General features: G+C 42.6%; 1 protein-coding gene across 29 annotated transcripts in view; it reads right to left on the bottom strand.

The window, feature by feature from the left end:
- The window catches only part of LOC134354337 (uncharacterized), a 61,546-nt gene that overhangs the window by 22,399 nt on the left and 22,022 nt on the right, over positions 1 to 17,125 (bottom strand). For 5 of the 29 annotated variants that reach the window (XM_063063294.1, XM_063063274.1, XM_063063318.1 and 2 more), the window contains exons 2-3: positions 7,580 to 7,753; positions 4,600 to 4,678 (exon numbers count right to left, since the gene is read on the bottom strand). The exons of 4 other annotated variants lie outside the window; for them this stretch is intronic. The gene's annotated coding sequence lies outside the window, so the exon portion shown is untranslated. Of the gene's footprint in view, positions 1 to 4,591; positions 4,679 to 7,579; positions 7,754 to 13,503; positions 17,123 to 17,125 lie in introns of those variants that run through there. 20 more of the 29 variants (XR_010019809.1, XR_010019815.1, XM_063063353.1 and 17 more) reach the window with 11 other exon arrangements.

The raw sequence follows: 17,125 nt of genomic DNA, 5'->3' as shown, positions 1-17,125 counted from the left end.
AGGTGTGTATATTTTAATGCAACAGGTATTGTAGGAAAGGCAAATGAGCTCAGGGCTTGTCAACACATGGAATTATGATATTACAGCCATTAATCAGACTTGGTTTCAGGAGGGGCAGGACTGGCAGCTCAATATTCTGGGGTTCTGTTGTTTTAGACACGTCAGAGCGGAAGGGATTAAAGGGATCAGGAAAAACAGGAAAAATGTCACAGCAATGCTCAGTCAGGACAGACTGGAGAACTCATCTAGTGAGGCTTTGTGAGTGGAAATGAGGATTAAGAAATATATGACCACATCAATGGGACTATATTATGGACCACCCAACAGTTTGCAGGACCTAGAGGACCAAATCTGTAGAGAAATTGGAGACTGTTCCCAGAAACTTAAGTTTATTATAGTAGGTGATTTTAACTTCCCACATATTGACTGGAACTCCCATTCTATAAAAGAACTAGATAGCATAGTGCTTGTCAAAAGTGGTCGGGAAAGTTCCCTTAATCAGTAATTAGAAGTCCTAATGACAGAGTGTGCGATACTTGGTCTGCTATTAGGGAATGAGACCATAAGACCATAAGACAACGGAGCAGAAGTTGGCCATTCAGCCCATCGAGTCTGCTCCGCCATTTTATCATGAGCTGATCCATTCTCCCATTTAGTCCCACTCCCCCGCCTTCTCACCATAACCTTTGATGCCCTGGCTACTCAGTTACCTATCAATCTCTGCCTTAAATACACCCAATGACTTGGCCTCCACTGCCGCCTGTGGCAACAAATCCTATAGGTTCACCACACTCCGGCTAAAAAAATTTCTTCGCATCTCTGTTGTGAACGGGCGCCCTTCAATCCTTAAGTCATGCCCTCTCGTACTAGACTCCCCCATCATGGGACACAACTTTGCCACATCCACTCTGTCCATGCCTTTCAACATTCGAAATGTTTCTATGAGGTCTCCATTCATTCTTCTCAACTCCAAGGAATACAGTCCAAGAGCGGACAAATGTTCCTCATATGTTAACCCTCTCATTCCCGGAATCATTCTAGTGAATCTTCTCTATACCCTCTCCAATTTCAGCACATCCTTTCTTAAATAAGGAGACCAAAACTGCCCACAGTACTCCAAGTGAGGTCTCACCAGTGCCTTATAGAGCCTCAACATCACATCCCTGCTCCTATACTCTATTCCTCCTGAAATGAATGACAACATTGCATTCGCCTTCTTCACCACCGACTCAACCTGGAGGTTAACCTTAAGGGTATCCTGTACGAGGACCCCCAAGTACCATTGCATCTCAGAACTTTGAATTCTCTCCCCATTTAAATAATAGTCTGCCCATTTATTTCTTCTGCCAAAGTGCATAACCATACACTTCCCAACATTGTATTTCATTTGCCACTTCTCTGCCCATTCTCCCAACCTATCCAAGTCTCTCTGCAGACTCTCTGTTTCCTCAGCACTACCAGCCCCTCCACCTATCTTCGTATCATCAGCAAACTTGGCCACAAAGCCATCTATTCCATAATCCAAATTGTTGATGTACAATGTAAAAAGAAGCGGCCCCAACACAGACCCCTGTGGAACACCACTGGTAACCGGCAGCCAACCAGAATAGGATCCCTTTATTCCCAATCTCTGTTTCCTGCCAATCAGCCAATGCCCTATCCACGTATATAACTTTCCCGTAATTCCATGGGCTCTTATCTTGTTAAGTAGCCTTATGTGTGACACCCTGTCAAAGGCCTTCTGAAAATCCAAATATACAACATCCACTGCATCTCCCTTGTCTAGCCTACTGGTAATTTCCTCAAAAAATTGTAATAGGTTTGTCAGACAGGATTTTCCTTTAAGGAATCCATGCTGAGTTCTGCCTATCTTGTCATATGCCTCCAGATACTCTGTAACCTCATCCTTGACAATGGACTTCAACAACTTCCCAACCACCGATGTCAAGCTAACAGGCCTATAATTTCCTTTTTGCTTCCTTGCCCCCTTCTTAAATAGCGGAGTGACATTTGCAATCTTCCGGTCCTCCGGAACCATGCCAGAATCTATCGACTTTTGAAAGATCATCGCTAATGCCTCCGCAATCCACACAGCTACTTCCTTCAGAACATGAGGGTGCATTCCATCTGGTCCGGGAGATTTATCTACCTTCAGACTATTCAGCTTCCTGAGTACTTTCTCTGTCATAATTGTGACTGCGCACACTTCTTTCCCCTGCCCCCCTTGAGTGTCCGGTATACTGCTGATCTCTTCCTCAGTGAAGACTGATGCAAAATACTCATTCAGTTCCTCCACCATCTCCTTATCTCCCGTTACAATTTCTCCAGCATCATTTTCTATCGGTCCTATATCTACTCTCACCTGTCTTTTACTCTTTATACACTTGAAAAAGCTTTTAGTATCCTCTTTGATATTATTTGCTATCTTCCTTTCATAGTTCATCTTTTCCCTCTTAATGACCTTCTTAGCTTCCTTTTGTAAGCTTTTAAAAACTTCCCAATCCTCTGTCTTCCCACTAATTTTTGCTTCCTTGTATGCCCTCTCCTTTGCTTTAACTTTGGCTTTGACTTCTCTTGTCAGCCACGGTTGCATCCTTTTTCCATTCGAAAATTTCTTCTTTTTTGGAATATACCTGTCTTGCACCTTCCTCACTTTTCGCATAAATTCCAGCCACTGCTGCTCTGCCGTCCTTCCCGCCAGTGTCCCTTTCCAGTCAACTTTGGCCAGTTCCTCTCTCATGCCACTATAATTTCCGTTACTCCACTGAAATACCGACACATCAGATTTCGGCTTCTCTTTTTCAAATTTCACAGTGAACTCAATCATGTTATGATCACTGCCTCCTAAGGGTTCCCTCACCTCAATCTCTCTAATCACCTCTGGTTCATTACACAATACCCAATCCAGTACAACCAATCCCCTAGTGGGCTCAACAACAAGCTGTTCTAAAAAGCCATCTCGCAGACATTCTACAAATTCTCTCTCTTGAGATCCAGTGCCGACCTGATTTTCCCAATCCACTTGCATGTTAAAATCCCCCACAATTATCATAACACTGCCCTTCTGACAAGCCTTTTCTACTTCCTGTTGTAATTTGTAGTCCACATCACTGCAGCTGTTTGGAGACCTGTATACAACTGCGATTTCTTAGCTCAACCTATAAAGATTCTGCACCTTCCGATCCTATGTCACCTCTTTCTAATGATTTAATGTCATTTCTTACCAATAAAGCCACACCTCCCCATCTGCCTACCTTCCTATCCTTCCAATACACCGTGTATCCTTGGACATTCAGCTCCCAGAGACATGCATCCTTTAGCCAAGTTTCAGTGATAGCTGCCAATCATACCTGCCAATCTGTAGCTGTACGACAAGATCATCCACCTTATTTCCTTATGCTGCGTGGATTTAAGTATAACACCTTAAGACCAGTATTTGGTGCTTTTCGCTTTGATTTCACTGCAACCCATCCCAATAGCTACAATTTTGCCCCATCACCTGCCTGTCTTTCCTGACATCTTTATTGCTCACTATCTTAGATTTATTTCTGTTTTTTCCTTCCTCCGCTCTATCATTCTGGTTCCCATCCCCCTGCCAAATTAGTTTAAACCCTCCCTAACAGCTCTTTTAAACCTTCCCGCCAGAATATTGGTCCCCTTCAGGTTCAGGTGTAACCTGTCCATTTTGAACAGGCCATACTTCCCCCAGAAGAAATCCCAATGATCCAAGAATCTGAAGTCCTGCCCCTGCAACAGTCTCTCAGCCACGCATTCATCTGCCTGATCCTACTATTCTTGCCCTCGCTAGCACGTGGCACAGGTAGCAATCCCGAGATTACTACCCTGGATGTCCTGCTTCTCAGCTTCCTTCCTAACTCCCGGAAATCTCTCTTCAGGACCTCCTCCCTTATCCTATCTATGTCTTTGGTACCAACATGTACCAAGACAACTGGCTGCTCGCCCTCTCCCTTCAGAATATTCTGGACCTGATCTGAGACATCCCGTACCCTGGCACCTGGGAGGCAACACACCATGCATGTATCTCTATCAGGCTCAAAGAATCTCCTGTCTGTTCCCCCGACTATGGAATCCCCTATGACTACCACATTCCTCTTCTCCCTCCTTCCCTCCTGCACAACAGCGCCAGGCTCAGTGCCAGAGACCCGGTCACCGTGGGCATCCCCTGTCAGGTCATCCCCCTCAACAGCATCCAGAACAAGATATTTGTTGCTGAGGGGGACACTATCCAGGCATTTTCCTTCCCTCTCCACTGTCGGGGCATTTTCCTTCCCTCTCCTGACAGTCACCCAATTTTCTGACCCCTGTAGCCTAGGGATGACTACCTCCCTGTTGCTCCTGTCTATCACCTCTTCACTTTCCCTGATAAGCAGTAGGTCATCAAGCTGCAGCTCCAGATCCCTAACACGGTCTCTGAGGAGCTGCATCTTGGTGCACCTGGCGCAGATGTGGCCATCAGGAAGGCTGGAGGTCTCCCAGGATTCCCACATCTGACACCCTGAACAAAGCACTAACCCTGCAGGCATGCTATCTAGTTCTACAGGAATGAAACAGGAAAAATAAGTCTACTCACCCACTTACCTCGCCAAACAGATGAACTTTTTAGACTGTTAGCTCGTACCATTAGCTGTGTGAGCCCTGCTGTTCCTGTCTCTCCGGGCTGATTTGCCAAGGGGAGAAGAAAAAAGAGTTGGTGCCTCGCTCTCGCCTCTTCCCGTTTACCGCCAAAGCCCGTTGAAGCCAAAGCCCTACACTCTGCTACCACTCACTCCGCTGCCCGCTCCGACAAATACCCGCTGTATAGGGTGGTCTCCTTTTTAAACTCTCCGCGCTGTACTGTTACATCACGCGCCCGTGCAGTATCGTCCTTCTTGCACTTGAAGAAGTTTTTTAAAAAACTGCCTTCCTCCAGAATTCAGCTCCCACGCCACTCTGTTGTCACAATCCAATGAGACACGAATAAGACAGGATAGGTGACAATTTTGTGTAGGGGAACACTTTGCATCTAGTGATCATAATGCCACTAGTTTTAAAGTAAATGTGGAAAAAGCTAGGCCTGGTCCATAGGTTGAGATTCTAAATTGGAGAAAAGCCAATTTTAATGTTATCAGAAAGGAGCTGTATTGGGACAGGCTGTCTTCTGGCAAAGGAGTACCTGGTAAGTGGGAGGCCTTCAGAAGTAAAATTTTGAGAGTACAAAGCTTGTCTGTGCCTGTCAGAATAAAAAGTAAAGATAACAGGTTTAGAGAACCTTAGTTTTTCAAGGGATATTGTAGCCTTGGTTAAGAAAAAAATAGGTGTATAGCAATTATAGGTAGGTAGGAACAAATGAGGTACTTCTGGAGTTAAAGAAAAACAAGGTAATGCTTAAGAAATCAGGAGGGTTAAATTAAGGCATGTGGTTGCCCTCAGAAAAATGATGAACAAGAATCCAAAGGGATTCTACAGAGACGTTAAGAGCAAAAGGATTGCAAGGGACAGATTTGGTCCTTTAGAAGATCAGAAAGGTAATCTATGCATGGAGCCAAAAGAGATGGGGCAGATCTTAATTGGATTTTTTCCATGTGTATTTATTTGGGAGATAGATACAGAGTGTTTAGAAGTGAGGCAAAGCAGCAGTGAGGTCATAGAACCTATATAGATCTTGAGACAAATTAGTTGGATAAATAATACCTGACAAGGTCTTCTCTAGGACCCTGTGGGAGGCCAGTGCAGAAGTTGCAGGGGCCCTAACAGTGATACTTAAATCATCCTCAGTGATATGCGAGGTACCAGAGGATTGAATAATATTGTTCTGCTGGTTAAGAAAGGCTCTAAAAATAAAGCAGGAAATTATAGACCAGTGAGCCTGACATGAGCAGTGGGAAAGCAAAAATAAGCAGTGGATGTTGCCTACATGGACTTTGGCAAGGCATTTGACCATGTCCCACATGGGAGGTTGGTCAGGAAGGTTCAGTTGCTTGGCATTCAAGCTGAGGTAGTAAATTGGATTAGACATTGGCTTTGTGGGAGAAGACAAAGAGTGGTAGTAAATGGTTGCCTCTCTGACTGGAGGCCTGTGACTAGTGGAGTGCCGCAGGGATCGGTGCTGGATCCTTTGTTGTTTGTGTTACTAATGATCTGGATGATAATGTGGTTAACTGGATTGGCAATTTTACAGATGACGCCAAGATTGGGGGTGTAGTGGACAGTGACGAAGACCATCAGAATTTGTCGTGGGATCTGGACCAGCTGAAAGATAGCAGCTGGAATTTCATACAGACATGTGTGAAGTGTTGCACTTCAAGAGGACCTACCAGGGTAGGTAAGGCCCTAAGGAGTGTGGTAGAACAAAGAATTCTGGGAATACAGGTCCAAAATTCATTGAAGGTGGCAGCACTGGTAGATAGGGCCATAAAGAAAGCTTTGGGCACATTGGCTTTCATAAATCAAAGTACTTAGTGCAGGAGATGTGACGTTATGTTGAAGATATTGGTGAGGTCTAATTTGGAGTGTTATATGTAGTTTTGGTCAGCTACCTACAGGAAAGATGTAAATAAGATTGAAAGAGTACAAAGAAAATATATGTGGATGTTACCCAGGACTGGACTACCCGGGTTATAAGGAAAGATTGAATAGGTTCAGACTTTATTTATTGAAACGTAGAAGACTGAGGGGAGATCTGATAGAGCTTTTTCCACTGAGGTTGGGTGAAACTACAACTGGAGGTCATGGGTTAAGGGGGAAAGGCGAGATATTTAAGGGGAACATGAGGGCAACTTCTTCAATCAGAGGGTCATTAGTGTGTGGAATGAGCTGCTACTGCAAGTGGTGCATGCGAGCCTGACTTCAACGTTTAAGAGTAGCTTGAATAGGTTTTATGGATGGCAGGGGTATGGAGGGCTATGGTCTGGGTTGAGGTCATTGGGCCTAGATTGTTTAAACAGTTTGGCATGGACTAGAATGGCCTCCTTCTGTGTTATACTTTTCTATGACAGGTGTAACACTTGTTCTGCTTGTAGAGATAAGTGCCAGGAGGGAGATCAGTGGGAAAGGATGATTCTGTAAATTAAGAATTTAAAAAAAATTTTTAGTCCCAGCAGAGCTGTAACTATTGTTAGCATGGATGCACTTGAATTTTTCTTTAGTCAGCTAATCAGCTTACAGATGTTATTTACATCGTTATAATATTTTCCTTGAAAGATTAATAACGCACATACTTATATTTGACATTCCCATTCACAATTATAATTTCACGTTAATGATGATTGCACAATTGAGGTATCATACTGTAGATAAGGAAAGTTTAGAAAATTTCAGAACTATGCAACATTTTCAAGTTACATTACTACTTTCATAAAAAATAGGACTGAGGCTTATCCATTCAGCAATACTAATCATTATGCATGCATTACTAAATGACAATAAAAGAGGACTGCATGTCCTCATAATCTAATCTAATTTGTATTAGCACTCCTGGTATTGCACTGACAATTATGTTTGCACCTATTTCAGTAATCACTTCATACTCTAGCTCCTTTCTGTAATTAATTTATCATGTCTAATAATTAAAAGTACTTACGCTGTGGTAAAGTGACTGGGTCACTGAAGAAAGTATCTTGCAGACAGAGCTGGAGATATGATGATACTGCATGATGAACTCTGCATTCCAACTTCTTCCATGGTCCAGTCACTTTAGAGTCTTTGCTTTCATTGCAAACAATAATCTATGTGCGAATGCCCATTTTAAAATCTACTAGCGTATCAAAAACAAAATTTAAGGAATTGTGTTAATTAGATTAGTAGGCAGTTTAAATGGGCCGAATGGCCATTTTCTGAGTTGTACTTTTCTGTGACAGGTTTATCATTATATAAAAAAAATGTGCACTGTGTTGCCTATAGAAGATAGGGTAGTGGTTGAAGGAACTTATTTTAGAATCCTTATGGAGGTCTGTCATTAGTGGTGTTCCGCAGGGATCTGGACTGGAGCGTCTATTGTTCTGATGTATATAAATGACCTGGATGAAAGTGAAGATGGGTGGGTTAGTAAGTCTGAAGACGGTATGAAAATTGGTGGTGTTGTGCATAGTGTAGAAGACTGGCAAAGAATTCAAAGCGAGAACGATCAGTTGCAGATATGAACAGGGAAATGACAAATGGAGTTTAACGCAGCCAAATGTGAAGTGTACCTTGGTAGGTCAAATGCAAAGAATCAGTACACTACAAAGGGCAAGACCCTTCGTAGTGTTGATGGGATCTTGGGGTTGAAGTTCATAGCGGCCTGACCGTGGCTACACAGGTTGATAGGGTGGTTAAGGAGGCATATGGCTTTCTTGCCATTATTAGTCGAGGCATTGAGTTCAAAAGTCAGATGCAGCTTTGTAAAACTCTAGCTAGTCCACATCTGTAGTACTGCATACAGCTCTGGTTGCACCATTATAGGAAGGATGTTGAGGCTTTGGAGAGGGTTACGGTTAGAGGGTGCAGAAGAGGAAGCTACCTAGATTAGAGGGCATTTTCAAGGGGTTGGAGAAACTTTGGTTGTTTTCTCTAGGGTGACAGAGGCTGAGGAGAGATCTGACTATAAGATTATGAGGGGCACAGACACATAGAAAATATCTTTTTTCAAAGGATTGAAATGTCTAATACCAGATAGCTTGCATTTGAGGTGAGAGGAGGTAAGTTCAAAGCAGATGTGAGGGGCAAGTTTTTCTACATAGTGAGTGGTGGGTGCCTGGAATGTACTGCCTTGTGTGGTGGTGGAGCAGAAACATGAGGGAATTTTAAGAGATGTTTAGAAAGACATATGAATGAGGAAATCAAAAAAATGGGATCATTATGTAGGCAGAAGAGATTAGTTTCATAAGCCATTTGATTACTAATTTAATTGATTCGGCATGTCATTGTAGGGTGAAAGGCCTGTTTCTGTATTGTAATGTTCTATGTACCTTGTTCTAAAAGAAGCCCTTTCTGGTTGGCTGTTGGTGACTATTTGTGTTCCACAGGGACTGATGCTACTTTTCATAGTCCCATGTTAATCATCTGGATGATGGAATTAATGGCTTTGTGGCCAGGTTTGCAGATGGAAAAAATGGTGTAGGGACAGATAGTTCTGAGGAAACAGAGAGTCTGCAGAAGGACTTAGATTGTTTAGGAGAATGGGCAAAGAAGTGGCAGATGGAATATAATGTAGGGAAGTGTATGGTCGTGCACTTATGTAGAAGGAATAAAGGTGTAGATTATTTTCTATACAGGGAGCGATTCATACATTGGAACTTAGGAGTCTTCATGCAGGATTTCCTAAGGTTAACTGGAAGGTTGAGTCGGTAGTAATGAAGGCGATATGTAATATTGAGACTTTATAAGGTATTGAGTGGACTACATTTGGAATACCATGAGCAATTTCACACCCCATATCTACAAAAGAGGATGTGCTGGCATTGGAGAGGGTCCATAGGAGGTTTATCAGAATGATCCCAGGAATAAAGAATTAATGTATGAGGCCCTGGTCATGAACTCTCTGGAATTTGGAAGAATTGGGGGGGGGGGCAGATATCATCGAATTTTTATGAATCTTGAAATTCCTAGAAAGAGAGGGTGGGGAGAGAATGTTTCCAATAATGGGAGAGTCTAGAGCACAACCTCAGAATATAGGGACATTAGAACAGAAAAGAAAAATTTATTTAGCAGAGAGTGGTGAATCTGTGGAATTCATTCCCACAGACATCAGTGAAAGCCAAGTCATTGAGTACATATAAAGCAGCGTTTGGTGGGTTCTTGATTAGTAAGGGTGGCAAAGATTATGGAGAGAAGACAGGAGAATTAGATACAGAGGAATAATAAATTAGCCATGATTGAATGGTAGCACAGACTTGATGTGCTTAACGGCATAATTTTGCTTGTCTAATCTAGATTGCTGAGCCTCTGCATCATCAATGGGGATGGGAGAGGTTCCGGAGGATTGGAGGGTTGCAGATGTTGTTCCCTTATTCAAGAAGGGGAGTAGGGATAGCCCAGGAAATTATAAACCAGTGAGTCTTACTTTATTGGTTGGTAAGTTGATGGAGAAGATCCTGAGAGGAAAGATTATGAAAATTCGGAGAGGTATAATATGATTAGGAATAGTCAGCATTGCTTTGTCAAGGGCAGGTCGTGCCTTATGAGCCTGATTGAATTTTTTGAGGATGTGACTAAACACATTGATGAAGAAAAAGCAGTAGATGTAGTGTATATGGATTTCAGCAAGACATTTGACAAGGTACCCCATGAAAGGCTTATTGAGAAAGTAAGGAGGCATGGGATCCATGGGGACATTGCTTTGTGGATCCAGAAGGCAAAGAGTGGTTGGAGACAGGTCATATCCTGCATGGAGGTCGGTGACCAGTGGTGTGCCTCGTGGATCTGTTCTGGGACCCTTACTCTTCGTGATTTTTATAAATGATCTGGATGAGGAAGTGGAAGGATGGGTTAGTAAGTTTGCTGATGACACAAAGGTTGGGGGTGTTGTGGATAGTGTGGAGGGCTGTCAGAGGTTACAGTGGGACATTGATAGAATGCAAAACTGGGCTGAGAAGTGGCAGATGGAGTTCAACCCAGATAAGTGTAAAGTAAACAACAGGAATTCTGCAGATGCTGGAAATTCAAGCAACATACATCAAAGTTGCTGGTGAACGCAGCAGGCCAAGCAGCATCTATAGGAAGAGGCGCAGTCGACGTTTCAGGCCGAGACCCTTCGTCAGGACTAACTGAAGGAAGGTTAGTCCTGACGAAGGGTCTTGGCCTGAAACGTCGACTGCGCCTCTTCCTATAGATGCTCCTTGGCCTGCTGCGTTCACCAGCAACTTTGATGTATGTTAAGTGTAAAGTAGTTCATTTTGGTAAGTCAAATATGATGGCAGAATATAGTATTAATGGTAAGACTCTTGGCAGTGTGGTGGATTAGAGAGATCTTTGGGTCCGAGTCAATAGGATGCTCAAAGCAGCTGTGCAGGTTGACTCTGTGGTCAAGAAGGCATACGGTGTATTGGCCTTCATCAATCGTGGAAATGAATTTAGGAGCCGAGAGGTAATATTGCAGCTATATAAGACCTCAGTCAGACCCCTCTTGGAGTACTGTGCTCAGTTCTGGTCACCTCACTACAGGTAGGATGTGGAAACCATAGAAAGGGTGCAGAGGAGACTTACAAGGATGTTGCCTGGATTGGGGAGCATGCCTTATGAAAACAGGTTGAGTGAACTCAGCCTTTTCTCCTTGGAGCGATGGAGGATGAGAGGTGACCTGATAGAGGTGTATAAGATGATGAGCGGCATTGATCGTGTGGATAGTCAGAGTCTTTTTCCCAGGGCTGAAATGGCTGCCACGAGAGGACACAGGTTTAAGGAACTTGGGAGTAGGTACAGAGGAGACATCAAGGGTAAGTTTTTTTACTCAGAGAGTGTTGAGTGCGTGGAATGGGCTGCCGGCAATGGTGATGGAGGCGGATATGATAGGGTCTTTTAAGAGACTTTTGGATAGGTACGTGGAGCTTAGAAAAATAGAGGGCTATGGGTAACCCTAGTAATTTCTAAGGTAGGGGCATGTTCGGCACAACCTTGTGGGCTGAAGGGCCTGTATTGTGCTGTAGGTTTTCTATGTTTCTAATCCATGTACCTGCACAACTGTCTTTTAAAAGTTGTTATTGTACTTGTTTCAACCACTTCCTCATACAGATGGCACCCTTTGTGGGGGAAAAAGTTGTCCCTCAATTTCCTATTAAATCTTTCCCTTTTCACCTTAAACCTATGTCCTCCAGTTCTTATAGTCCAAGTTTGGGGTAAAATGACAATGCATTTACCCATCTATGTCCCTCTTGATTTTATATACCTCTCCCTATAACTCATTCTCTCGGTCCTGGCAACATCCTTATAAATCTTCACAAAGTTCAATGTAAATTTATTATCAAGTACATATTTGTCACCATATACTATCCATTTTTGTGGGCATTCCCAGTAGATATAAAGAAACACAATAGAATCAACGAAAATATACATACAAATTCAAACAAACAGCCAATGTGCAAAAAAAGAAAAACAACACAGTAAGTGATGCTTGGTTTAAAGAATTCTCCCTTGTTGCATCGTGCTCTGAGCCCATAATGTTCTAATCTTTTTAGTGGTCTTGAGAGTTTGGAGATCTTCCTCATCATCCTTACTGGTTACAAAGGTGTCATTCAGGTAACATTTAGTGTCTGGGCGGCCTTGAGTTTCATAGCTCTCTGCCAGAGTTATATATAGGCATCCATTAGTCTCGTGAGACCATGGATTTGCGCCTTGGAAGGTTTCCAGGGCGCAGGCCTGGGCAAGGTTGTATGGAAGACCAGCAGTTGCCCATGCTGCAAGTGTCTCCTCTCCACACCACCGATGTTATTCAAGGGCAGGGCACTAGTGCCAATACAGCTTGGCACCGGTGTCATCGCAGAGCAATGTGTGGTTAAGTGCCTTGCTCAAGGACACAACACGCTGCCTCAGCTGAGGCTCGAACTAGTGACCTTCAGAGCACTAGACCGATGCCTTAACCACTTGGCCACGCACCAACACCTGCCAGAGTGCAGGTGCAGATTCTACTCCAGAAATAAGGCTGTTACAGTGATAAAGTCCTTTGTGCATGTTTATGGTAACACTTTGCAATCTTCTTACATCTCCATCTCTAGGTAGGCCTCAGCTGTCCATTTTGCTGGTGTTTTCCTGCAGAAATATTTGCAAAGACATTCCCTATCCTGGGCAGAGGGTATTGATCTTTCGGTACTGGGTTGATGGTGACCTCAAAATCACCACAGATCCTCACAGACCCATTCCTCTTGGCTACTGGGGCCACTGTCGTTGCCCATGGGTTCCAGACGACTTTGGAAAGAATTCCTTCAGCTTCCATGTGATCTATCTCACTGGCTGTTTTCTCACAGATGGTATCAGGAACCAGACGGCCTTTACAAAACTTGAGTGTGGCATTTTCATTTAATATTATTTTCCCCAGGATATGTCCATTTTTACAGTGACATCGTCCAGTACCTTTCTTAATTCACTTTCAGTTACAGGAGACGAGGCATGCAAACAGCGGATGGATCTTCAATCAATTCGTAGTTGTCTCAGCCACTCATGACTCCAAAAATATTACAGTTCAATTACTCTTAACAGCTCAGTCAGTGGATCTTACAGTAAAGATCATTAACCTGAAACATTAACTGTTTCTGTCTCTACAGATATTGCCTGTTCGACTATTTTCACAATTTTTAAGCCAAATGGTACTTAATTTGCAGAAGAATGAATAAATGACCAAAAGACTTTTGTTCTGTCTTCCCAAATCCACTTATTACACTTATTATGACGTTCATATTTTCAACAAACCTAAGTTCTTGCTGTTTATCACAAGGTTCAAAAGGCAACTAAATTCTGGAAACACACAGCACGTGTCTCAACAGACTAGTTCAGCCTTAACAGAATTTACTCATATTTGGAAAGTCATGGACTTACTTGGAATAGTCAGCATAGTTTTGAGGTGACAAGGATGACTGATGAGGGCAGGGCTGTGAATGTTGTATACATGGACTTGAGTAAAGCATTTGATAAGGTTCTCTTGTTTGTGATAAGGTCCCATGTCGACTGAGTCAGAAGATTAGGTCACATAGGATACACTATGAGTTAGTAGGTTGGATTCAAAATTAGCTAGGTTACAGATGACAGAGGATTGTGGTAGAGTGGCATTTTTGATTGGAGGTCTGTGACTAGTGGCGTGACCTCTGTTATTTGTAACACAATAATGTCGATGGTCTGATCTGCAAAGTTGTAGACCAAATTTGTGGAAATGCAGGTAGTAAAGAAGATTCTGACTAGCATTTACATATAGTGGGATCTTGTGATGCAAGTCCTTAGTTTCTTGAAAGTGGCAATGCAAGTGGATAGGGTGGTAAATAAGGCATACAGTAAACTTGCCTTCATCAGTTGGGACGTTCAGTAGAAAAGTCGGCAAGTCATGTCACAGTTGGATAAAACTTTGGTCAGGCCATATCTGGAGGATTGCGTGCAGTTCTGGACATTACATTATAGGAATGATGTGGAGGCTTTGGAGAAAGTGCAAAAGAGGTTCACTAGGGTGTCATCTGGATTAGCGAGCATTACCTATAAGCAGAGGTTGGACAAATTCATTTTTTTTTCTCTGGGGGTTCAGGGAAGATCTGATGGAAGTATATATAATTATGAGAGGCACAGACAGACAAGGTAGGTAATCAGAATCTTCTTTCCAGATGGAAGTGTGAAATATCAGAGGGCATTGGTTTAAGATGAGAGGGCGAAGTTTAAAGAAGATACATACAAGGCGAGCTTTATTTTACACCAAGTGAAATAGGTGCCTGGAATTCACTGCCAGGTAAGTAGCAGAAACAGAAACAGTAGCACGGTGTAAGTAGCATGTAAAGAGGCACATGAACAGGCAGTGAACAGGACATGGACATAGCGCAGCAGACAGAATGAGAGGGATGTTACAATTTTGCATGTGTAGTCAGCAAAGGCCTAATCTATGTCTCAACCTATCCTTCACATGGAGAAATCCACCATACCATGTTCTTAGCCAGAACTGCCAATACCATGTCCAGTTTTCACACTACGATCCATTCTTACACCCAGAATGGACTTAAGTTGATTCTGCACTTTTCAAAATTGTTTTCCTAATGACATCCTTAATCCAGCATCATAGATATCTTCCACACCAGATTATTCTCCTGCTACCTGTCACTGGAACTTCTGAAAGAATTTACCCACTTATTCCTCCACTGATTTTCTTGCCCTGCTTGTCCATTTCAACCCTACATTGGGAAGAGTTCTCTTTAGCCACTGTCATTCCCCTAATCAGGTTGCAATCTCACGTTACACTCCAGGCTCCATGACTGATCTCTTGTATTCCCTAATCCTTAATAGTTTAATAATGTAGAATATAATAGAGTCTTTCTGATTTCTCAACTTCTGCAAGCTTCAGATGAGGGAGCACACCTCATAGGAATACTGTCAAACTGAGCTACAGAAATAATTGAGATGTGTTTCCATTTCTCACCACACAGGAAAACAACAGACTTTGCTACGTCTGCTTCACACACAGTCTAGGAATGGGGCATGATCTGCAGAGTATTCTGGAGACATAGGATGTGGTCTACAAATTACAACGGGAGATAGAAAATACATGCCACAAAGGCAATGTTACAATACTCATGGGGTATTTCAATATATAGGTAGATTGGGAAAACTAGGTTGGTGCTGGATTCCAAGAGGGGGATTTCTGGAATGCCTACAAGATGGCTTTTTAAGAGCAGCGGACAATCTATTCTGGATTGGATGTTATGCAACTAACCAGGATTGATTAGAGAGCTTAAGGTAAAAGAACCCTTAGGGGAAGTGATCATAATATGATCACATTCACCCTGAAATTTGAGAAGGAGAAGCCAAAGTCATGTGATTCACTACTACAGTGGAGTAAAGGGAATGACAGAGGCATGAGAGAAGAGTTGACAAGAATTGAGAACTGGCAGAGATGAGGGCAGAGCAGCAATGCTGGAATTTCTGGAAACAATTCAAAAGACATAGGATATATGCATCCCAAACAGGAAGTAGTATTCTAAAGGCAAGATGACATAACCATGGTGAACAAGAGAAGTCAAATCCAACATAAAAGCCAAAGAGAGGGCATACAACAGAGCAAAATTTAGTGGGAAGTCAGAGGATTGGGAAGCTTTCACAAATTAACAGAAGGCAACTAAAAATGTAACTAAGGTGTAAAGATGGAATAAGAATGTAAACGAACCAATAATATTCAAGAGGATACCAAAAGTTTCTTCAGATACATAAAGTATAAAAGAGAGGTGAGAGTGGATATCGGATCGCTGGAAAACAATACGTTGCTGGAGAGGTAGTAATGGGGGACAAGGAATTGGCAGACGAACTAAATGACTATTTTGTATCAGTCTCCATTGTGGAAGACACTAGCAGTATGGTAGAAGTTCCAGGTGTCAGGGGTCATGAACTGTGTGAAGGTACCATCACGAGGGAGAAGGGTTTTGGGAAATTGAAACGTCTGAAGGTAGTCACCTGTACAGATGATGTACATGCCAAGGTTCTGAAAGAGGTGGCTGAAGAGATCATGGAGGCATTAGTAAGGATCTTTCAAGAATCACTAGATTCTGGAATGGCTTTGAAGACTGGAAAATTGCAAATGTCACTCCATTCTTCAAGGGAGAGAGGCAGAAGAAAGGAAATTATAAACCAGTTAATCTGATCTCAGTGGCTGCAAGCAGTTGGAGTCGACTGTTAAGGATGTAGTTTTGGGGTCCTTGGAGGCACATGATAAAACAGGCCATAGTCAGCATAGTTTCTTCAAGAGAAAATCTTGCCTGACAAACGGGTTGGAATTTTTTTTAAGAAATAACAAGCAGGATAGACAAAGGAGAATCAGTTGATGTTGTGTACTTGGATGTTCAGAAGGCCTTTAACAAGATGCCACACATGAGGCTGCCTAACAAAGTATGAGCCCAAGGTATTACAGGAAAGATTCTAGCATGGATAAAGCAGTGGCTGATTGGCAAGAAGCTAAGAGTGGGAATAAAGGGAGCCTGTTCTGATTGGCTGCTGGTGACTGGTGGTGTTCCACAGGGTCTGTGTTGAAAACGATTCTTTTTATGTTATATGTTAGTGATTTGGATGATTGGAATTGATGGCTTTGTTGCAAAGTTTGCAGATAATATGAAGATAGGTGGCGGGGCAGGTAGTTTTGAGGAAGTAGAGAGGCTACAGATGGACTTGGATAGGTTAGGAGAATGGGCAAAGAAGTGGCAGAGGGAATACAGTGTCAAGAAGTGTTTGGTCATGCACTTTGGTACAAGAAATAAAAGAGTTGACTATTTTCTAATTGAAGAGAAAATACGAAAAAAAAACCGAAGTGCAAAGGGACTTAGGAGTCAATATACAGGATTCCCTAAAAGTTCATTTGCAGGTTAAGTCTTTGTTGAAGAAGGCAAAAGCAGTATTAGCGGTATTAGCATTCATTTCAAGAGGACTAGAATATAAAAGCAAAGATGCAATGTTGAGACTTTATAAAGCATTGGCGAAGCCT

The sequence above is a fragment of the Mobula hypostoma genome, chromosome 1 (genome assembly GCF_963921235.1).
Source record: "Mobula hypostoma chromosome 1, sMobHyp1.1, whole genome shotgun sequence".
Classification (NCBI taxonomy): domain Eukaryota; kingdom Metazoa; phylum Chordata; class Chondrichthyes; order Myliobatiformes; family Myliobatidae; genus Mobula; species Mobula hypostoma.
The sequence above is the reverse complement of the archived record's forward strand: the minus strand, read 5'-3'. Positions and strand labels throughout refer to the sequence as shown.